The following is a 24,548-nucleotide window of genomic DNA, read 5'->3' on the forward strand; positions in this document are numbered from 1 at the left end:
TCAGGACTAAGCCTGGGTTCTCTCCCCTTCCCCATCTACAATTTTCCTCTACGTGATAACATCTAAGTACATGACTTCCGTGAACAACTACTGAGATGCTGGGATGACTTCTGGATCTTGAACTCCAGCCTCCACCTCTGTCCTAAGCCACAGACTCACACGTGACACTGCCCATTAGGGGTGGGGTGGACACTTGCGTGTGTGTGTGCATACTAAATCACTTGGGTGATATCTGACTCTTTGCCATCCTATGGACTGCAGCCCGCCAGGCTCCTCTGTCCATGGGATTCTCCAGGCAAGAATTCTGGAGTGGGTTTCCATGCTCTCCTCTAGGGAATCTTCCCAACCCAGGGATCGCACCCACACCTCATTATGTCTCCTGCATTGGCAGGCATATTCTTTACCACTGGGCCACCTAGGAAGCCCAGGGATAGACACTTAAGTATCTCAACTTCAGGTACTCAAAATCCATCCTTCTCAACCTATGCTTATCAGCTTATCTGAATCTGCTTGTCCTCCAGGCTCCCTGTGTGGGTTAGAGGCACTAGCACCTTCCTCCATTCCCAAACTAAACATCTGAGCATCACCCAGCCTCATGCGTAATCAACCTCCAAGTCCTGTTGATTGTCTTCTAAATGCCTCTCAAATTCATTTGCTGATACCACCTTGTCCAGGCAACTCTGAACCTCTTTCAATAATAACTCTATAACTGGCTTCTCTGAATCCACTATTGTGCAAGTTCAATCTATTCTTCTGTCTGTAGCCGGACGTTATTAAATATCTTTTTCCCCATTGATTCAGCAAATAATGTGAGAAGTACTTATGTGCCAGGCATAGTGCTGATCAAGCAGAGGGTATACAGTGGTGAGCAAAAGAGCCGTGGTTCCTATTCCCATGGTGTGTAGACCGATCAGATCACGTCACCTCCAGGCTTTATATCTGTGGTGGGAAGAATCATGACCCCCAAAAATGTCCACATCCTGGCAAGGGACACACAAGCTAAGGAATGCAGAGAAAAATGAAAGCTGCTCAGTCCTGTCTGACTCTTTGCAACCCCATGGACTGTAGCTTGCCGGACTCCTCTGTCCATGAAATTCTCCAGGCAAGAATACTGGAGTGGGTAGTCATTCCCTTCTCTGGGGGAATCTTTCCCACCAGGGATCGAACCCATGTCTACTGCATTGCAGGTGGATTCTTGATCATCTGAGTCACCAAGGAATGCAGGCAGCCTCTAAAAGCTGAAAAAGACAAGAAGAATTCTCCCCTAGAGCTTCTGGAAGGAACATGCTTCACCAACACCTTGATTTTAGTCCGGTGAGACCCAGTCAAATGTCTAAAACCGTGTTGAGGGACTTCCCTGGTAGTCCAGTGGTTAACACTTTATGCTCCCAGTGCAGGGGGCATGGGTTCAATCCCTGGTTGAAGAACTAAAATCCAACATGATTCATGGAGCAGTCTAAAACAAACAAACAAAAAATTAGAACTGTGTTGATTAATGCCACCTAGTGTGTGGCAATTTATTAAAGCAGCTACAGAGAATTATTTCACAGTACTCATATAATAGTTTTCTTCAATACTTTCATGGTGTTTTTGGGATAAAGCCCAAATCATCATACACAGACTTGGCTACACGCATCCTCTCTCCCTCTTCCCTCCACTGCCACCAACTGAAATTCTTTCAACTCTCAGAGGGGCTACACGTATCCTCTGAGGCTGGAACACACCATCCCCACTTTCTGGAACCTTCCTCTGCTTTATCTGATGCCTCCAAACCCCAAAGGCGACCTTCAAATTAAAGGCCATTTTCTCCAAGACATCTGGCCAGAAGCCCTCCATCTGGTTACATTAGAGACTATCATGCTCCCTCTACTTTCTCGTCCGAAGTGAGCATCACACCTGGTGCTGTCTCAGCATCTCTACTCCCTACTGAAGGGCAAAACCTACAATTGTCTTGTTAACCACTGGGCCCCCATTACCTACCATAGCTGGCACTCGGCAAAAATTTGCAAAATGAATGGACACATGAACCATAAGGGACAAAAGATAACGTTTGTCCTTCAGCTATAGAGTAGCCCTTTGTGTGTACATCTGGCCATTGTTCACATTTAAATACCTACTTTATTATACACAGTATTTTTGACCTCTTAAATTCTGATTCCTTGACTGAAATACCTTCACTGTTATGTACCTTCTTACTTCCCTGGCTCAGATAGTAAAGCCACAATGTCTGCCTACAATGGTAAAGCCACAATTGTCTGTCTACAATGTGGGAGACCCAGGTTTGATCCCTGGGTCAGGAAGATCCCCTGGAGAAAGAAATGGCAACCCACTCCAGTGCTCTTACCTGAAAAATCCCATGGAGGGAGGAGCGAGGTAGGCTACAGTCCATGGGGTCGCAGAGTTGGACATGACTGAACCACTTCACTGTCTGTAACTATTTTTACAAAATGCAGGCCACCAAGTTGAAAGATTGAGGGCAGGAGGAGAAGGGTTCAACAGAGGATGAGGCAGTTGGATGGCATCACCGACTCAATGGACATGAGTTTGGGTAAACTCCAGGAGCTGGTGATGGGCAGGGAAGCCTGGTGTGCTGCAGTTCATGGGGTCGCAAAGAGTCAGATATGACTGAGCAACTGAACTGAACTGAAGTTTTTATTGAGTGAGATTCTCTTGCTTCTCGGGATCCCCCACAAGGTGTGGACTGAACCTTGTGGGACTCACTTATTTCAACAGAACATCAGTCCCTGGACATAATAGAACCAGTGACTGGAAGTATTCACAATAGCTATTGAGCCACAGCACCCGGGAATTAACTAGAAGATGACCCCACCAACCTCCTATGGCTGAGCCTACACAGTAAGATGTTTCTGTTGCAGGAGTGGAAGGGAGCCCCTTCTGTTCTGCCCACTCATCTCACACTCCCTCCTGGGGGGACCTGCACCTACTTTCTGGGGACTCTCTTCCCTTCCCCCACCCATTCTCATGGCTGCTAGAGAAGGAGCTATGATGATGCCCTTCGATAGTCAACTTTCAGGCCAATTGGAATGTTCCCTAGGAAATTTATAACAGAGAAAGATGGACCACTCTCTCCCATCCCCCACACTGTGCATCAAAGAAGCCAAGAAATGAAAATCCAGTCCAGGAAGAGAGGGGGGAAGAAATCACAAACCCAGGTGGAAAAGGAAAGATAATCTCTGAAGGTCACTCCTGAGACCCACCTGATTCTTACCTTTGGTACCATAAAGCATTTCAACAACCATGTAACAAATTTTCCTTTTTGTCTAAGCTATTAATAGTTTAAGCTGGGTTTTCATCACTCATGACTGTGAAGTACACATTCATAGCAACTCCCCCTTTAGCTTCCTTTTAATCAACTACAAACACAAGTCTACTGCTAAATCCATCTGTGGCCACTGGAAGCTGTAATGCAAAGTAAACCATGTTCCATGTAGCACACTCTACCTCAGGGAAGAATGGAAGATGACCCATTTATCCAACAAACAGAACCAAACAATATACTGAAGGGGTTACAACAGTGAGACCCCCATTCACTGAAATGTCAGCTCTACTTTAAGAAATTTTGTCTAGATCTTTTTAATCTTTACTACTAAAAAAAAAAAATAATGAAGAACTTGTTTACAACTCACAGCAAAACCTAAAATCTTATTTTCACATCTTTTTTAAAAGCTTCCATGTACAGACCTGGATTCAGTCCCTGGGTCAAAAAGATCCCCTGGAGAAGGGAATGGCAATCCACACCAGTATTCTTGCCTGGAGAATCCCATGGACAGAGGAGCCTGGCCAGCTACAGTCCATAGAGTTGCAAAGAGTCAGACACAACTGAGTGATTTTCACTTATGCACAGTAGTATCTCCCACCTCTGTCCATATTTCCAGAATCTCTTCCTGCCACCACCATGCCAGCCTACCCAGTGTGGTCCATCATCATTCATTCTTTCAACAAGTGTATGTGCCAAGCATTTCAAAGACAAGGATAAATTGGAGAATGAGTTGAGCAAAATTCCTGATCTTGTGGAGCTTACACTTTACAGTGTGGAAATAAGACTTCCAATCTTCTTAATCAACTGTATTCTCTTCCACGTGTAACTTTCTAAAATAATACAATAAAGATCTTTTCCCTCACCCATCATTCACATTCTGTACAACAGAACTTTTTGTGCTGACCTGGAATACACAGAACACTTTCAGCAATTTTTCTAAGCAAGGAAGAGATGGTGGATACCCATTCTTGAACTTCTCTTTATGTCATAAACTCTAGATATAAAAATGGCATGGGTATAAAATTTATAATAAAAATATAAAGAAATATGGATATATACATGCATGTATATATATATATATATACACACACACATTTGTACATGCATGTGTGTTTGTATATATGCCAAATGAAAGATTCAGTCCCTGTTAGATGGGATGGGATTTCAGAGAAAGCACAGTTCTGTCAATTGAATAAAGACAATCCTTCCTACCTGAAAAGACAGGCAAGGTTCAGGCAAGATTATTTTTGTTCAGTCACTAAGTCATGCCCAACTATTTGCGACCCCATGGATTGAAGCATGCCAGACTTTCCTGTCCTTCACTATCTCCCGTAGCTTGCTCAAATTCATGTCCATTGAGTTGGTGATGGCATCCAACCATCTCATTCTCTGTCGTCCCCTTCTCCTCCTGTCCTCAACCTTTCCCAACATTAGGGTCTTTTCCAATGAGTCAGCTCTTCGCATCAGGTGGCCAAAGTATTGGAGCTTCAGCTTCAGCATCTGTCCTACCAATGAATATTCAGGACTGATTTCCTTTAGGATGGGCTGGTTTGATCTTCTTGCAGTCCAAGTGGCTCTCAAGAATCTTTTCTAGCACCACAGTTCGAATTCTTCAGTGCTCAGCCTTCTTTATGGTCCAACGCTAACATCCATACAAGACTATAGTTTTGACTAGATGGACCTTTGTTGGCAAAGTGATATCTCTGCTTTTAAATATGCTGTCTAGTTTTGTCAATACTTTTCTTCCAAGGAGCAAGCATCTTTTAATTTCATGGCTACAGTCACTGTCCACAGGCATGATTGTGGCACTGTAAATGGAAAGAACCTATGAGCAAACAAAGAGAGAAAGGAACGTGGGGAAAGGCTGGTAGACCAGTGGACCTGGCTATCCAGAAGGCCTCATGTAGAAGAGGCCCCAGGGCTATACAACAGACCTGGACCCCTCTGAGAGAGTCATGAATTATCAGCAAATGTGTTTGCTCATATCCTCCAGGCAATAGTTGGCTGTGGAAAGTTGTAGAGGAAAGAAATAGGATGGAGTCATTGAAATTCATACAGGAAGGGAAATTAAAGGTCATCTAATCCTTACAACCTGTTAATCATGTATTTTATAGATAAAGTAACTGAGATAGAGCAGATGTGACCCCTGGGTCCTAACACTTCTCATTGCTCTCATCCACATGATATTCCAAACTCTCATCACTATCTTAATGAAAGATTATTATTATTATTCTCACTCTGGTGAGTGTGTTAGTTGCTGAGCCATGTCAACTCTTTGTGACTCCATGGATCGGGGTCCGCCAGACTCCTCTGTCCATGGGATTTCCCGGGATAGAATACTTGAGTGGGTTGCCATTCCCTTCTCCAGGGGATCTTCCCCACCCAGGAATCGAACCCAGGTCTCCTGCATTGCAGGCAGAATCTTTACCACCTGAGCCACTAGGAAAGATTAAACTGAAGTAATTGGTAGAAAGGGAGGGTGATGGGGCTGCCAGGTGGCTGCTAGAAATTTTTTATTTAAACTTTCTAGGTTAGGACTAAGTATAATGTGGCAATAGCATAAAAATAAAGTATTGGGGAGGCAGAGGCGAGATGCAAAGAATTATGACAATGATAATAAATTAAGTGTGCACATATGTATAAGCATGTATGCATGCACACACACATCTAAGCTGAGTTGGTGTGGAGGCCATGTAGAAAGAAGATTCCTTCAGTCTTGAAGTCCATCCATGTATCCAACAGAGTCCCTCTGACAGAGAAAATCCTCAGTCACATTCATGAATGAGAGAATGTCTGTGTGATGAGGAGAGAGATAACAGGGCCACTCCCCCTCCTCCTCTGGTCTTAATATAATGCACCCTGTTTCCTTGGTGTTTATTTGTCAGGGAAAACTCAAAGCAATTTTCAACTGCTGAGTTTCTTCCTCTTGTGACTCACATTCAGGTGTGACTGTGGGCAGTCAGTCCAACAACTCTGAATTCCATGCCTTTAGGGAAACACAAAATGGATCCCAACAAATATTACAAGAAGAGAGCAGACTCAGGTTGTTGAGGTCTCCAGACTCTACCTCTAATACATGCAGAGTCACAGGAGGAAACTGTTACATGGCTTCATGATACTCCTGACCCGGAAGTGAAACTCACTTCCTGGTGGGGCTTAAGTGACTTCCTGCAGCCACCCTTAGCTTCCAAGTCAAATTTCAACTGTAGAACTCATTGTGCATACCTAACTAGGGCAACAGAGAGTTTAATCCTCTCCATGTGGCAAGAACCTGAGGGAAGGACCACTGTTCAGACGTGTGGACCCTGAGGGAAAGCACTCTCTGCACCCCAACCCCACCACCTCCATCTCACCATCCCCTCAGGGAAAAGAATTAACATCAATGGCCATTGTGAAGAAGAAAAGTCAGAAAAAGTGAAAGGGGTGAAGGGGGGAAAAAACAGAATGAGAATGGTAGCTCCTCTATGCATCACTGAGGCCTGAACTAGTTTTCTTGTGACTTGAGCCACTACCTGTGTATGGAGTTACAGCTCATCCACCAGCAACATGAAGCAGCTCCACCCTCACCCAGGGGCAACAGCAGTTATTTGCTGTAACAAAAAAGGTCTATCTCAGCCAGTGGGTCTCCACACCTCCTTCAGGATTAAGTACCACTGTAAAGGATTAAGTGCAGATTTCAGCTCCTTGGTAAAACCAATACTTCATAAAGTAGTTTGGGACAGAAAAACAAAACAGGTAAATGTTTTGGTAGAAAATCATATTCACAAAAATTCAAGAAGTAAGCATGTTTATTATGTAAATTTCATAAGAAAATGATACAGAAAGAGAGGAGAGAGAAAGGACATTTCCCTAGATACAAAATGTCTAAAAGAGGCTTGGGGCGGGACACCTGAACCTAAAATAGCTCTGTACTCCGTGGCTTCTGTGGTCTTTCAACAAAGGTTAACTTTGCTGGCTTGGAGTTTATTACTGAACTCCAGGGTGAAATATTGAAAAGAAAATGACTACAGAGAACCTATTTAGACCTTCCTGGCAGGACCCTAGTCGGAGGAGAGGAGGGAAAAGGCTGTTTATCTTGACAGAGGATTTCCTTACCAGAACATGGAAAACATTCTTTTTGTCAAATATGGTTAATGGTCACCCAGGAACACAAAGAGTAGTTTCAGTAGCTTAAAATCAATGCGAGGTGACTGGGAGAGGTGTGACCATGCTCCCACAGACAGAACATGAGCTAACTCACAGCCGTGACTTGGACAGAGGCAGTGTTGTTGATGAGTGCAGAGGGAAAATGTCATTACCTAATGCACTTTCCACCAAGGAAAATGTAGTCACCTACTTAGTAGGGAATGGAGAGAAGCCTAACCAAAAGCTGAGCAAGTGGCAGTATGAACATATCCTCCAAAATGCCTTGAAAGACACAGCTGCTGTTCTTCAAATAGGAAGAACAAGGACACCCTCACCATTCAACTTCCCATTCTGAGGGAAATGACTAGCATTTTGCCACATTCCAGCTGACATCCTCTTAACTCTGGGATATTTATCCCAGTCAGAGGACTCTGAATAGAGCATCTATGATGGAAAGAGTATAGAATGATGGAAAAAACCTTGGATTTGCAACTTGGTTATATAGGCTCTAATCCCAACCCTGATGATAACTAGCTGGGTTTCCCAAGACAATTAAGCATCTCTCTGGAGCACAGTTTCCTAAATATCTTTTAACAGATAAAGAATAGAGGTATAATGTTAGGAAACTCCTAAACTCTCATCTATATTACAGACAGATCTCCAGATTAACCCAGAAATTTTGTCAATATCCATAATATTTAATGAATAACTTATTTTCATTCTTCAGGCTTCAGAATTAGCTCAAGGAACATTGATAAAGGCCCATATAGTTAAAGTTATGGTTTTTCTACTAGTCATGTATGGATGTGAGAGTTGGACCATAAAGAGGGTTGAGTGCTGAAGAATTGATGCTTTCAAACTGTGGTGTTCGAGAAGATGCTTGAGAGTCCCTTGGACTGCAAGGAGATTAAGCCAGTCAATCCTAAAGGAAATCAATCCTGAATATTCATTGGAATGACTGATGCTGAAGCTGAAGCTCCAATGCTTTGGCAACCTGATGTGAAGAGCCAACTCATTGGAAAAGACCTTGATGTTGGCAAAGATTGAGGGAAGGAGGGCAGGAGGAGAAGACAGAGGATGAGACAGAGATGAGAAGACAGAGAGGACAGAGAATGAGATGTTTGGATGGCATCATCGACTCAATGGAAATGAGTTTGAGCAAACTCTGAGAGATAGTGAAGGACAAGGAAGCCTGCCATGCTGAAGTCCATGAGACTACAAAGAGTTGGACCCAATCTAGCAACTGAACAACAATTTTATTTCAGTTTTTTCCCACCCATCTTTCTTAAGGCACTGTTTTCTGTATCTTTTCCCTAGATGCATTAAAAATAATTTTTTGCTAAAATAAGATTAAAATGATTTTTGTTTTCAAATTTCTTTGAAATTCTAATTACCTAAAATGCTCTTATCTTCTACTTGGGCCACGAAGGGTCATTCATATTCCCTGGTTCATAATCGTATAAATTCTTTGTTGGTTTTATATACATTCTTTTATAAATCAGAGTAATAATATTGGCATGCATGGAGTATGCTAGGTGATTCTGAGGTCATTTTGAGCTTTGAAATTCAAATAAGAAAAACTTGAAGCAATAAATGATAAAGCTAGACTAAGTATTTGGAATAGTTTGTGTCTGATGTGGTCAATTTCAAATATGGTTCAAAAACTCTCTAGCCATTCCCACCAAGGGGTGGTGGTTATTTCTCTTCCCCTTGAATCTGGCCAGGTGATTTTAACAAACAGAAGGCAGTAGATGTAATATTCAGTTCAGTTCAGTCACTCAGTCATGTCTGACTCTGTGACCCCATGGACAGCAGCCAGGCCTCCCTGTCCATCACCAACTTCCAAAGATTGCTCAAACTCATGTTCATTGAGTCAGTGATGCCATCCAACCATCTCATCCTCTGTCGTCCCCCTCTCCTCATGCCTTCAATCTCTCCCAGTATCAGGGTCTTTTCCAATGAGTCAGTTCTTCACATCAGGTAGCCAAAGGATTGGAGTTTAAGCTTCAGCATCAATCCTTCCAATGAATATTCAGGACTGATTTCCTTTAGGATGGACTGGTTGGATCTCCTTGCAGTCCAAGGGACTCTCAAGAGTCTTCTTCAGCACCACAGTTCAAAAGCATCAATCCTTTGACACTCAGCTTTCTTTATTGTCCAACTCTCACACCCATACATGTGATATGGGACCCCTTCTAATCTTACTCCTCTAAAGATCTCATAGCTTTTGCTTGCTTTTAAGAATGCTGCCATTATATGAAGAGACTCTGCCAACTTGTAGGAAGATGAGAGACTTTGGGCATAGTCACCTCATCACCCCAACCTCCAGCCAATGAAACATGTGAACTAGGCTCTCTAGAACAAGCTACCACCTAGCTGACCTTCCAAATGACCACAGACTCATAAGCCCAGCCAAGGTCAGCCTCCTCCTCTCCCTCCCTCCCAGCCATAGATGTTGTTTTCAAGGACTGTCCTTAGCAAACATCCTGCCTGCCAGTGTCTGCTCAGTCAACCTCTGAGTGAACCCAATTCATGGCAACCTCAGGCTCAAATGTGATGCTCTGAATCATTTCACATAAAGTACCAAGACCAGCAGAAAAATGTCCTCCTCAAAGATGCCCCCACCCTAATCTTCAGAACTTGCAAAACTCACATGGAAAAAGGGCATTTGCAGATATGAATAAGTTAAGGAATTTGAGATGGGAAGATTACTAGCCTGGATTATCTACATTGACCCAACCAATCATATGAATCCTTAAAAGCAGAGAAACATTCCTGGAAGTTCTGGTCAGACAGAGATACGACTATGGGGGGATAGGGTCAGGGAGATGCAACCTTGATGACTTGACAATTAAGTAAGGATTGTGGGTGGTCTTTAGAAACTAGAGAAAGCGGGTGGTCCCTGGTTGCCCAATGGTTAAGACTCTGCGTTTCTGCTGTAGGGTGCATGTGTTTGAGACCTGGTTGGGGAACTAAGATCCCACATGCCAAGTGGTACAACCAAAAATAAACTTTTTTAAAAAATAATAAAAATAGAGGCTGGAGAAGGCAAGGAAATGAATTCTTTCCTGAAGCCTTCAAAAAGGAGAAAAACAAAATCCAAAAGGATACATGCACCCCAATGGTCATTACAACACTGTTCACAGTAGCCAAGATATGGAAGCAACCTAAACATCCATCACCAGATGAATGGATAAAGAAAATGTGGTACATATATACAATGGAATGTTATTGTTGTTGCTGTTGTTGCTGTTGTTTAGTTGCTAAATTGTGTCTGACTCTTTTACAACCCCATGGATGGTAGCTCACCAAACTCTTCTGTCCATGGGATTTTCCAGGCAAAAATACTACAGTGGGTTGCCATTTCCTTCTCCAACCCAGGGATCAAACCTCCATCCCCTGCAATGGCTGGTGGATTCTTTACCACTGAGTCACCTGAGAAGCCCACAGTAGAATACTACTCAGCCATTAAAAAGAATGAAATAATGCCATATGCAGCAACATGGATGGCCAAGAGATTGCCATACTGAGTGAAGTAAGTCAGACAGAGAAGGGAAAATATCATGACATCCTTTATGTGTAGAATCTAAAAGGAAGTGATACAAACAAACTTACAAAACAGAAAGACTCACAGACTTGGAGAATGAACTTACAGTTGCCGGGGGTTGTGGGGGAAGACAGGGAGAAGGGATAGCTGGGAAATGGGGATCAACGTCTACACGTTGCTACTTATGGATGACCACCAAGGACCCACAGTATAGCACATGGAATCTGCTTGGTGTTATGTGGCGGCCTGGATGGGAGGGGAGTTGGGAGAAGAATGGATACCTGTATATGTATGGCTGAGTGACTTTGCAGGCTATATCCTAATACAACATGAAAAGTTAAAAAAGAAACACAAAACCTTGATGTTAGCCCAGAGAGACCCAAATCAGACTCCTGACCTCCAGAACTGTAAGATAACACACCCATGTTGTTTGAAGCCACTACGTGTGTGGCAATTTGTTTCAACAGTTATAGGACATTAGTACAAATAGAGATGATTGACAAATATAAAATTGACAGTGAGAGGCTACAGGACCTGAGGGCACTTCAGAGAGAAAAAGATCCCTCTGATGTCTCTTGAGAAGCTTGTGTGCCTGACGATCAAGAAAGATGAGCCACATGTGTTAAGATTTTCACAGACAGAAAAATGAAAACAAGAAGGAGTCATATAGGAACTTGAAATCAAAGTCACAAGGACAGATACTTGCTGTGGTGAAGCTGCTTCTGCCAGGGGCAACTCCGTGACTCCAAGGGGAGAGGCAGAGGATTGATTCTGCTATGACAGTCAGTGATTCTCCCCACAGTGCTGGGGGGGCTAGCTGGCGAACAAGGAGGACTTTGATGATCACACACATTGTGGCTCAGCTGGTAAAGAATCCGCCTGCAATGTGGGGGACCTGGGTTCGATCCCTTGGTTGGGAAGATCCCCTGGAGAAGGGAAAGGCTACCCCCTCCAGTATTCTGGCCTGGAGAATTCCATGAACTGTATAGTACCTGGGGTCACAAACAGTTGCCACAACTGAGCAACTTTCAATTTCATTTCATTGAGAACTATTTATCAAACTTCTGTAGTTAACATCAACTTTATTATTTATATATAGTATGATATCTCAGTGAGGTATTTTGACAGCTTGGAGAAAAAAACAGTGAAGAACAATCAAGTTACAAGAGTCCTGTCATCAGGGCTAGGTCACTGGGCATTTAGTGTACTTTATGACGTCCCTTATTCATTCAGGGCAAGATACAGTTTCCCGCATAGCACAGTTCACACCATTACACAGGTTGTCAAAACTGGAAGAAAAACCAGAAGAAAAGACATCTTCTCTAAGCCTGTCATTTTTTGGATGAAGAAACCAAGGATTAAGAAGCTGTTGTTGTTGTGGTTGTTTAGTTGCTCAGTTGTGTCTGACTCTTTGCAACCCCATGGACTGTAGCCTGCCAGGCTCTTCTGTCTATAGGATTTCCCAGGCAAGAATACTGGAGTGGGCTACCACGTCTTCTCCAAGGGATCTTGCTGAGCCAGGGATAGAACCCAGGTCTCCTGCATTGCAGGTGGATTGTTTACTGTTGAGCCACCAAGGATCAAGATAACCACATTATTCACCAAAGGCCACAGAACCAGTCCATGTGGGAACTCACCTTCTGCCCTTGACTGCTGGTTTCATCCCTCCCTCTCCCGCCTCCCGCTGGCTGCCTGGGGCTCTAGAGAAGAGGGAGCCAGATTCATAGCCAAGCCAAATTGGGTGCTTCTGGCCAGTCAATAATCTAGCCCCTTATAACAATATGAAGTGTCTGTTTCACGTTTTTTTTTTTTTTTTTAAAGTGGGAACAGCATGTATTTATATTTAAAAAAATTGTATTATATACAGAAGCCAATTCAATTCCCAGTCCTGAGTAACTTAAATATTCTACAAGCAATGATGGCAAAACATCTCACATTATTCTACTTTACTAAATAACCAAACAGATCTTTGGGAGACATAAAAAGGGCTTAAAATATATAGATAGAAAAACAAATAGCATAAATTAATGCATATATATGGAATCTAGAAGTACACTACAGATGAACCTATTTGCAAAGCAGAGGTAGAGACCAGACACAGAGGACAAACATGGACACAGGGTGGGGGGAGGAGGATGAATTGGGAGATTAGGTTGACATACACGTACTATTGATAGTATGTGTAAAATAGATAACTAAGGAGAATCTACTGTACAGCGCAGAGAACTCTATTCAATGCTCTTTGGTGACTTAAATGAGAAGGAAATTCAAAAACAGAGGGGATATATAAATATATACAAGTTGGGAGTGGTTTTGGACTTTTTGTTATTTTCACCAGAGGATACTATTAATATCATTGGTGGCCCAAGTGAGACTTTCTTGGCTGTGTTAGTTGCAGTGTAAGGAAACCCAAGTTAACTGGTGAACTATTTGCAAAGATATTTAAATTCATTGCTAAAGCTGAGTGTCCTGGACAGCTGCCTAGCTGACCCAATCCTTAATCCAATTCTGACTGTAGGCACTCCTTCAGGTCTTGGTAGATAAGAAAGGGACTATCTTAAGGATGCTTGGGTCCAACCCCAGGGAAGCAGCAGGTTGTTTCAGAGGAGAATCAGCAGTCTGCATAGACGCTTTGACCACATGATCCAAGTTTATCCTCAGACATTAATACCTCTTTCTGTGGAGCATATTGTAGCAGTTAGTCTCCATTCTAAAGGAGGAGAAAGAGAAGAAAAGAAGGAAATGGGAGATGAAAAAGAATGAAGAGGGGAGAATGGAGGGGAATAGGAAGAAAGGAAGGAAGGAAGAAAAATAGACCTTCTATAATAGCCAGAGTAGAAACTATCCAAACATCCATCAGCATTGAATTGAGGTTCATCACGCTATATCCTTAGCCCTTAGGTGCATGCAAGTTACCCTCCAGCTAAAAGTTTTACAGCTTAAATAGAGTGGTTCTACTCCTTGATCAGGTATCCTCTGTCCTCAGTCTGAAAGCAAGCACCCTCCCCGGCTCCCTATGCCCAAGAAGAGCTAGCAAAAACAGACGTTGGTGGAAATCAATTCTGAAATTAGACCCTCAAGGTAATTCCTGGGGGGAATAAAAAGAAGAAAGAAAAATGGTTCTGAAACACCTAATTGAAGCCTGGTGATTCTGTCTACAAAGAAACATACCACTGGCGTTATTATAAGTCAACTTTCTCTCCAGGTCCTTTCTACGTGCACATTTCCAAACATTTGGCTCATTTCTCAGAAAGACTTCGTAAATGCCCCCACTGTTTACTAAAGAGCCAGTCTTGAAGAGCAGGAAAAAGTTTATAAGCTGCTAATGAGGGTTTAGCACCCTTTGAGGGACAAACAGCTCCAGTCAGCAGCTCTGCAGAGGGAAATGAGCCCCCATGCCCAGCAGGTACCAGCCAAGAGGCACAGTCCTGCATTGATTGCTGGGCAGCATGGCCTAAAGGGGCGCTGGGTCAGTTATCATTCCACAGACCGACTCCATGGAAAACATGCTTAGCCTCATGCTAATCTCTGGATTCTCCAAACATCAAGACAGATAACCAGAAAGCAACAAACTCACAAGAGTAACAGCTAGACTGTGACTGCCTTATGCCACTTTTCCTATTGACTTCAGGGAATCTGTCCTCAGGAACAGACATGAGGTAGACTCAATCCCACTGTTCGCTTGTTTCATTCATTCATTCATTCATTCATTTGACAAGCATTCAGGAAGCACTGACTTTGCACCAGACCCTCAGAGATGCTGCATACTCAACATTCAGCAAGATCTTCAAAACCCCTGCCCACAAGGAGATGATGTTCTGGTGGGCAAGACTGAAACATAATCAGGTACTCACAATAAGATTAGGTAGTAATAGATGCTCTGAGAAAAAGCCAAGTGGAATAAGGAGATAAATCCTGTTGGGGCTGCTGCTTCTGCAAAGTAAAAAGTGAGAGTTGCTCAGTTATGTCTGACTTTTTGCAATCCATGGACTATAGAGTCCATGGAATTCTCCAGGCCAGAATACTGGAGGGGGTAGCCTTTCCCTTCTCCAGGGGATCTTCCCAACCCAGGGATTGAACCCAGGTCTCCTACATTGCTGGGATTCTTTACCAGCTGAGCCACTAGGGAAACACAAGAATACTGGAGTGGGTAGCCTATCCCTTCTCCAGCAGATCTTCCAGACCCAAGCATCAAACTGGAGTCTCCTGCATTGCAGGTGGATTCTTTACCAGCTGAGCTACCAGAGAAGTCTGGGTGTGCATACTAAGTCACTTCAGTCATGTCCAACTTTGTGTAACCCCATGGACTGTAGCCTGCCAGGCTCCTCTGTGATGGGATTCTCCAGGCAAGAACACTGGAGTGGGTTGTCATGTCCTCCTTCAGGGGATCTTTCTTATCCAGGGATCAAAGCTGCATCTTCTGCTTGGCAGGCAGATGCTTTACCTCTGAGACACCTGGGAAACCCAGACGTAGAGATACAAGGAAGTACATATAGATTTTTGATGTTTAAAGGTTGAGACTCCTGCTAATAGTTTGACAGTAGATTTTGAGGAATTAAGGATCACTCCTACTTTAGGGCTTGAACCAAGGTCAATGGTGATGCCATTTATTGTGACATTCCTACCTCCAGGTGCACAAGTAAGAGACCTTTCTGCCTATGGAATGCACCCTGTCTTTATTGTCTAAAGAAGCCAGAACCGGCTTGGACATATTCCTAGGTACGAGAAATGGTAGCCTCATTATTTTATTTCAGTCCTTAGAGACTGTAACTCTGGGAGCACACAATTCATAAATAAATTCAGAGTAGCCTATTTATCTCCTCTTTTTTTCATTTGATGGAAATCCTGGGCATCGGTTTCTACTAGGATGATGAATTTGGCTAGAACTTTGTCACATTTATTCAAGACTAATATGGTGTTATCTAGTACAAGAAACAGATGAGAAATCATTCCTGCAGGACTGAAGTTCAGACATGGCTCAAAGGAAACATACGAGACATAAGGAAACCGTTGGAACACAAATACTAGACAGTCCTGGGCTGAGCTAGAAAAAGTCTTTGTTCACCCAAAACGTAGTATTTGTGAGCACGGGCAAGGCGTAAGGAATAAACCTGAGCACACTGTAGTCGTGTTTTCAAAGGGGAATTTTCTTAGCATAGCTTGAGAGCACTGAAATTTGGATTAGCAATTCAGCAATTTAGGAAACCCTGATACTGGGAAAGATTGAAGGCAAAAGCAGAAATGGGCAGCAGAGGATGAGATGGTTATATAGCATCCCTAATTCAATGGACACAAATTTGGGCAAACTCCTAGAGATAGCAAAGGCCAGAGGAGCCTGGCATGCTGCAGTCCATGGGGTCGCAGAGTTGGACACAAATTAGCGACTGAACAACAACTTAGGAAAATCGTCAGGTCAATGAATATTTACGGGGGCAATTCTAGCTCCCAAATATCATGGGATGTATAGTGGGAAGTGAAATAACCTGCTCACTTCCCCTGTGGAACTGATGGTCTAAAGCAGTGGTCCCCAACCTTTGGGCTGCTAAGGACTTGTTCTATGAAAGATGATTTTTCCATGGACCTGAGGCAGGGGGAAGGTTTAAGGATGATTCAAGCACTTTACTTTTATTGTGCACTTTATTTCTATTATTATTATTACATCAGCTCCATCTCAGATCATCAGGCATTAGATCCTGGAGGCTGTGGACCCCTGGTCTAAATGGAAAGGCGGCAGACGTAAAGTAAACATGAATTATGAAATAGCAGCAAAGGAAAAGCACAGTGCAGTGTGATGCATTATGGGGACCAACCTGGTCCAGGGAGTGATGCTGAGAAGGGGTGGGTGGGTGTGAATGAAGCAAAGAGAAAAGAATCACTACATTCAGCGCAAACAGCACAAACCAGGGCAAAAAGTAACCGTGCGGCATTTTCAAAGAACCGTGAGAAATGAAGATGAAAGGACCTGGGAAAGAGTGCTGGTAGAAGATGTGGGGTCAGCAAGAGCCAGATCGGCCCGTTAAGACCTAATATACTACGCTGGTGGCTTCCTCTAAAGGCAATAGGAAGCCACTAAGTGGTCATAAGTAGAAAATCAAGGGTTGGATTTTTAAAGATCACTCCGGCAGCAGGATGAGAAGAGACGATGGGGACAAGAGTGCTTGTGGCTGGAGAGGGAGGAGGCTTGATGAGTCAGAACAAGGAACAGGATCTGTAAGAGTGATCACGAGGTGGGATCCGCAAGACCAGGTAATGGATGGATATGTGACTGCATGAAGGGTGGGGAAGAGACGGGAAGTGTGGAGGGCGGAGACGGATGTCAAAGCCCTGGGTTTCTGGCCTGAGTATTTTACTGACATAGAGAACTCGAGAAGTTTGCACGAGTCTCTCCACACAGTTTCAGTGCCCGCCCTAGGTGATAACAATGTCATCTAGAAGGACATCCAGATTGAACATCAAAGAAACCAAAAGGACAGAGAGACTGTTTGAGAGCCTGATGGGTATGGAAAGCTAGACGGAAGGGAAAAGCTGCTCACCATCCGCAGATATAATTAAACCCTCCCTCCCTCTGACAAGATGAGAGGGAGGTATGGGCCTCCCAGGTGGCACAGTGGTAAAGAACCTGCCTGCCAATGCAGGAGATGCAAGAGACATGGGTTTGATCCATTGGTCAGGAAGATCCCCTGGAGAAGGAAATGGCAACCCACTCCCATGTTCTTGCCCGGATAAGCACATGTCCAGAGGATCCTGGTGGGTTACAGTCCATGGGGTCGCAAGAGTCAGACATGACTGAGTATGCACGCACACACTCACCACTATGTGGAACTGATGGAGATTAGAGAAGCAAGATGTAGCAACTTCCTGCCCCTGTGGCTTTGAGGACACTTAGACATGAAAGCATCCTTCGAGTCAAGATCCTCCCAAAAGTAGGGTGGATGGCACTATAGGGGAAATGGGTCAGCTGTGTGCGGCTGAAAGGGGCTTCCACTCCACTGAGCAGAGCCTTGGACCATGCGTGAGGAGGCTGAACCTGGAAGCCGGAACTCCCCAGCTGTGATCTCTCTTGCCCAGCCTTGGATAGAAGTGAGAATACCCATCCTGAAGTACAGTAGTTTTGCAGAAAGGAGAGTGCACAGCTTTTGGTCCCTGCTTAATAACTGACATGGGTGCTATGTGATGTTTTCTGCTCATGAAACCTCTTACCTCTATGAAGAGGGAGTTAATCCAGGATGGCAGATAAGCTCAGGGATGCTGGCAAAAGGTTTGAAATCTGTCATTCATAAGATTTCAGGAATCTTAGGAATTTACAAAAAATGTCAAATTGATGTGTCACACCTAGAATGAACCCCTTTGCTCTCTAAGTATATGGGGAAAGGGGGAGACTTGGTTAACCCCTCCTGCTGCAGGAGGTCCTAGGGCTAGAAATCCAATTGTCCAAACCATGAAAGCAAAGGCTTGGTCTCAAAGGAAAGACAAGGAAAATAGGATGATAAGGAAATCTTATTTGCACTGAGGAGAATTGGTGCTTTTGAACTGTGATGTTGGAGAAGACTCTTGAGAGTCTAAAGCAGTGGTCCCCAACCTTTGGGCCGCCAAGGACTGGTTCTATGAAAGATGATTTTTCCATGGACCTGAGGCAGGGGGAAGGTTTCAGGATGATTCAAGCACTTTACTTTTATTGTGCACTTTATGGAAATCAGTCCTGAATATTATTGGAAGAACTGATGCTGAAGCTGAAACTCCAATACTTTGGCCACCTGCTGTGAAGAACTGACTCATCGGAAAAGACCCTGATGCTGGGAAAGATTGAAGGCAGGAGGAGAAGGGGACAACAGAAGATGAGGTGGTTGGGTAGCATCACTGACTCGATGGACGTGAGTTTGAGTAAACTCTGGGAGTTGGTGATGGACAGGGAGGCCTGGTGTGCTGTAGTCCATGAGGTCGCAAAGAGTTATACACGACTGAGCAACTGAACTGAACTTCCTTAATCAGACTCTACAGGCTATGTTTTTCCAGAAGCCACACTTCTGAGCTTGCATTGCCCATGTCCTGAATGCTTCAGGAGATAAAGGCTGGTCAGTTTGTTGTAATGGGTCCCAGGCATGCATGCATGGTCAGTTGCTTCCGTTGTGTCCAACTCTTTGCAACCCTATGGAATGTAGCCCACCAGGCTCCTCTGCCATGGGATTCTCCAGGCAAGAATAGTGGAGTGGGTTTCTAAGCCCTCCTCCAGGATCTGGAACCCGCATCTCTTAGGTCTCCTGCATTGGCAAGCGGGTTCTTTACCACTAGCACCACCTGGGTCCCAGAAATAAAAATCAGTTAATCAAAATCTTACCCTGTTGGGAGCCTTTTATCACCAGCATCAGTGCAGGCAAAGCCCCTCTTGGATTTATCTCTTCCCTTTGATCCATCACCCCCACTCCATTCCCTAATTCCCTGTAGATAATCTACTCTGAAGAGTTGGCTTAACCTCAAATATATATGTGTCCTTTTAAAAGATGCAGAGCCATTGTTTTGAATTAATAGAAAACTCATTATTAAGTTATCACTACTAATGATAAATCATATACCCATTTGCCAGGTGTATATCTATTTTGTGGTTCCTGTCTGTCATTATACATAAAAAAAGTTTAAGACCTAAAGTTTATGCAGTAATAAAGAGACAAGAAAAATTGCTGAGCTAGATCACACTTACCCAGCTAAGAGAAAGCACCTCCGGGCTGGGAAGAGGGAAGACTGACTTAAAGATGAAGAAAAGAGTTGAGACATCAACCGGGGTTCCTGAAGCTCTTTGTCTTAACTCCCAGTTAAAGACCTAGAGGTTCACAGGAGAACCCAAGTTAGGTCCAGGGAGTACAAGAGGCCCCTTCCTAAGCAGAGTTTATGGAAAGGAAGCAAGACTTCAGTGTTTTCTCATGCCCAACTCAAGACAGCAATCTGCATGGTCTGGGTACAGATCTCTGATCCTCAGTGCCCAAACACCACACAAGTCTGATGGGACTTTCGCCTGATGAGTAAAGGGTGAATGTGGGGTTGGAGCCAGCCTAGCGGGCCAGAGGGAGCTGTGTGTGCATCAGTCACTCAATCATGTCCGACTCCTTGCGACCCCATGGACTGTAGCCCTCCAGGCTCCTCTGTCCACTCCTCTGTCCGTGGGATTCTCCAGGCAAGAATACTGGAGTGGGTAGCCATTCCTTTCTCCACGGGATCTTCCCAACCCAGGGATTGAACCTGTGCCTCCTGCATTGCAAGCAGATTCTTTACTGACTGAACAACCAGGGAAGCTCATTGAGTTGACATAGTATTAAAATGACACTTGCCTATTGGCCATGGTATCTTGGCTCTCCCTAAGCCCCCAGGATGAGGATGAAAGCTTAATAAAAGGAGAAACACTCTGGATGAACAGAAATTGAGCTTCAACCATCCACCTACCAAAAGATTGATGGGTAGCTAATGTCAGCAGAGGGGAAACATAGAAACTTCTTGAATTATATCCTTGTTTGCTGTTCAATTCCCAACTACTTGGCTCTTTATCAAATTCCAGTGAACTGTAACTTGGTAGCATTTCCTTAAAATGGAGAAGAGAAACATAAAAGAGACAATTTGAAAATTCAAGTAGATAAAATCAGGGATGATTGTGTTCATTTGTTAGTAGATTTACAGAATTCATTATCCCCAGGATGGAGGAGAGCTGTGAGGTCATGCACAGCTGACAGAACCATAAAGGATTATTGAAAAGGTTTTTGTTAGGACTGTCATTGTCCCAAGGCTGATGTCATATCCTCAAAGAAGATGGACCTTGACCTTGACGCACAGTCATAATTCTGTTTTATTCTGAAGGAGTTGACTCTGAACAGAGATCCAGGAGATTCCAGATCCATCATAGTTAATGAACCACCAGAGACCAAACCTATACTAGGAGCATCACAGATGAAGTCAGCATCACCTAAGAATATTATTCCCATTAACTGCCCCCACTCTCTTCTACCACAAAGTAATCAAACAGGCTTTCCCCCAAAAGTCCTCCAACCAGGAGGCCACATGCTCTGGAAGCAGCCCATGTTGCTAGCTGCCAGGCTCCTCCAGCTCCCTCTTTCTGTTTTGCTTCAGATCACTGCGCCAGACAAATGTTTATTCACACTTGATTCCAGCAAGCAGCACAGCCCACGAAGGGGACCCCTGACTGGCGTCCCTAGAGAGCACCTTTGATTCAGACTTGCTTTTTGGATGGTAACTTCTTTGCTCACAAAATATTTAGGGAAACCATGGGACATTTGCTCAAGTCAAAGTTCTTTTGGAAAGACCATAAAATCCATCCAATTTTATGTCTGTGTCTTAGTAAAAGCTAACTGCCCTTATTATTTAAGTCAATTAAAGTAACAAATCTGAGAATCAGCCATTCGCTGAGCCTCAAGCAATGAATAAGATGTCTTATTTTTATTCAGCAGTCTTATCCTCATCACCAGGCTCTTTCAAAAAGAAATGCTTCTAAAACTAATATTTACTTGTTCCCCCAGAAATAGTTTAATTGGCTTTGTGAAATCAATGGTTCCCTTGATAATTGATAAAAGAGTGTCTCTTTTCCCTGTCCTGGCAATATCTTGGTTTAAATAACAGGACAGATAATTCTTTCACAAATATGAAAAACAGATTTTCGGAAACAAGCTTATTTTATTAAGCCATGTTATTTAATTTTATCTGACATTTGCAAGTCATTTTTGCTAGTAAGCACTCTACATTAATACCTTGAGTTCACATAGAGTTTAACAATATGAATTTCCTATCAGACGAAAGTACAGTATATGTTTGGCAGAAGCCAAGTTCATGAAGAATTAACAGTTGTCAAATCCCAGAGGGAAATAAATTCTCTTCGTTCCTCTTTTGCCAGCTGTCAAGCATTTAATTTGCACGTAAAAAAATTCTGCCTGTTATCCCAGATCCAGGAAAGAGAACAGTGGTAACTCCTTAGCACATCCATGTCTGAGCATGTAAAGTCCAAATATCTATAGGCGACTAATTGCCACTGAGGGAGAAAAAGCATAACAACTTCAAATAACTTTCATATTAAGAATACCTAGAGTGAACCACGGAGACTAGCCCTCTTTGCATGCTTAAAGAGACGTGACAGAAACTAATCTCAATGTACAAATTAAAGTGGATTCTTGAAAAGTTGTGTTAAATGAATCTTACTTTTCCACTGACCTGAATTTTAAAACATGTCAAACACGGCTCAGAGGTTTTAAATGTGGAAACCAAGCAGTAACACAAATAGCAAATATTGAACAACCATTGACCTTTTAGGGGGAAAGTGTTCTTTCTTCCTATAAATAACACATATGAAAATACACTGCTCTATGCTCCCATAAAATTAACTTTTTAATTTTTTACTTATATATTTTTTATTGGAGTTTAGTTGCTTTACAAAGTTGTGTTCGTTTCTGCTATACAGAAAAGTGAACCAGCTATATGTTAACATATATCTCCTCTTTTTAGGGTTTCCTTCCCATTTAGGTCCCCACAGAGCGCTGAGTAGAGGTCCCTATGCTGTACAATAGGTTCCCATTACTTACCTATTTTATACACTGTAGTGTATATATGTCAACCTCAACCTCCCAATTCACCCCATCGCCCTTTGCCCACACCCCTATATCCAAACATTAGTTTTCTTTGGCTGTGTCTCTATATCTGTTTTGCAAATAGGTTCATCTGTACCATTTTTATAGATTCTACGTATTACATATACATTAATATATGATATTTGTTGAAAATATTTTTTTGAAAAAAGAAAATATACTGTTCCAAGCAGGCCTTCAAACCTCCATCATTCTCTGGGTCTTCAGAAACTTTAATCAGCAAAAACACACACTCATCTGGAAAACTCCTCCTCAGTCCTAAAAGTTCAACCCAAAAACAAACACCTCTGTGTAATTAGCTTTCCTGCTCTGTAAGCCTTGAGGGAAAAAAACATCCACACAGTTACATCAGTCCTGAGGCAGAAGCAGGGTCCCTCCTTTCTCCCCCAACCCTGAAGCATTGCTCCTTCATAGCCTTGGAGATCAGTTGCCATCCTGCCTGAGAACCTAGATGCTCCACCGGACTCTGTGCTCACTTTGGAGTTCCAGTGCCTATATCAGCGCCTGGCCCCTCACTGGTGCTCAGGAAGCACTTTGAAAAGAATGAGCAAGCAAATCAAAGAATGAATTAATTTAAAGAGGGCTTTGAATTCTTAAAACCCTAACACAGATACTGCCTAGCCTGACCCCTATGACTCAGAAACGCTTTCAATGATCAGGTCCCTTGTACTTCCTGTTGTCAATACAGGGAGTAATTTTAGTTTAGTTACTCTAAATAAAACCCTGGGCTCTTTGACTTCAGAAATTAGGATCAACAGACTTCTTAGAAGCTATATGCTTATCTGTTCATCTCAGAGTAACTCGGCAATGAGCTGGAGCCAAGGATACTTCATTTAATAACGTCTTAAACCACTCCAGTATTCTTGACTGGAGAATCCCATGGACAGAGGACACTGGCCAGCTACAGTCCTTGGGGTCACAAAGAGTTGGTCACGACTGAGCGACTAACAGTACTAACAATGTCTTCAATTAGCAGAGTCTTTAAACTGCTTTCCTGGGCTAGCGACTAACGAGTGTTACCAGAGGGATTATGTAGTTTACAGAGCAAAAATGGCTTTTAATCTGAAAGAAAGAACTAGGTTACCAATTTAAGGTACGTGTTACATCCATGGGCTTCCCAGTGGCTCAGTGGTAAAGAATCTCCTACAATGCAGGAGCTGCAGGAGATGTGGGTTTAATCCCTGGGTCTGGAAGATCCCCTGGAGGGGGGCATAGCAACCCACTCCAGTATTCCTGCCTGAGAAACTTCATGGACAGAGGAACATGGCAGGCTATAGTTCATAGGGTCGCAAAGAGTCGGACATAACTGAAGCAACTTAGTACACACGATACATCCATGGCAGAGGAACCAGAGATCAAATTGCCAACATCCGTTGGATTATCGAAAAGCAAGAGAGTTCCAGAAAAACATTTATTTCTATGCCAAAGCCTATGACTGTGTGGATCACCACAAACTGGAAAATTCTTAAAGAGATAGGAATACCAGACCACCTGACCTGCCTCTTGAGAAATCTGTGTGCAGGTCAGGAAGCAACAATTAGAACTGGACATGGAACAACAGACTGGTTCCAAATAGGGAAAGGAGTACATCAAGGCTGTATATTGTCACCCTGCTTATTTAACTTATATGTAGAGTACATCATGAGAAACACTGGGCTGGATGAAGCACAAGCTGGAATCAAGTTGCCGGGAGAAATATCAAAAACCTCAGATATGCGGATGACACCACCCTTATGGCAGAAAGTGAAGAAGAACTAAAGAGCTTCTTGATGAAAGTGAAAGAGGAGAGTGAAAAAGTTGGCTTAAAGCTCAACAGTCAGAAAACTAAGACCATGGCATCCGGTCTCATCACTTCATGGCAAATAGATGGGGAAACTGTGGCTGACTTTATTTTTTGGGGCTCCAAAATCACTGCAGATGATGACTGCAGCCATGAAATTAAAAGACCCTTATCTCTTGGAAG

At 43.3% G+C, this 24,548-nt stretch overlaps 1 long non-coding RNA gene across 1 annotated transcript in view; it reads right to left on the reverse strand.

The window, feature by feature from the left end:
* Nucleotides 1-1,417: 1,417 nt before the first annotated feature.
* Nucleotides 1,418-24,548, reverse strand: part of LOC136173413 (uncharacterized) — an 84,298-nt gene continuing 61,167 nt past the window's right edge. The window contains exons 2-3 of the long non-coding RNA XR_010664220.1: nt 20,385-20,520; nt 1,418-1,456 (exon numbers count right to left, since the gene is read on the reverse strand). This is a non-coding gene — a long non-coding RNA (uncharacterized lncRNA). The remainder of the gene's footprint in view (nt 1,457-20,384; nt 20,521-24,548) is intronic.

Source organism: Muntiacus reevesi, chromosome 8 (genome assembly GCF_963930625.1).
Source record: "Muntiacus reevesi chromosome 8, mMunRee1.1, whole genome shotgun sequence".
Lineage (NCBI taxonomy): Eukaryota > Metazoa > Chordata > Mammalia > Artiodactyla > Cervidae > Muntiacus > Muntiacus reevesi.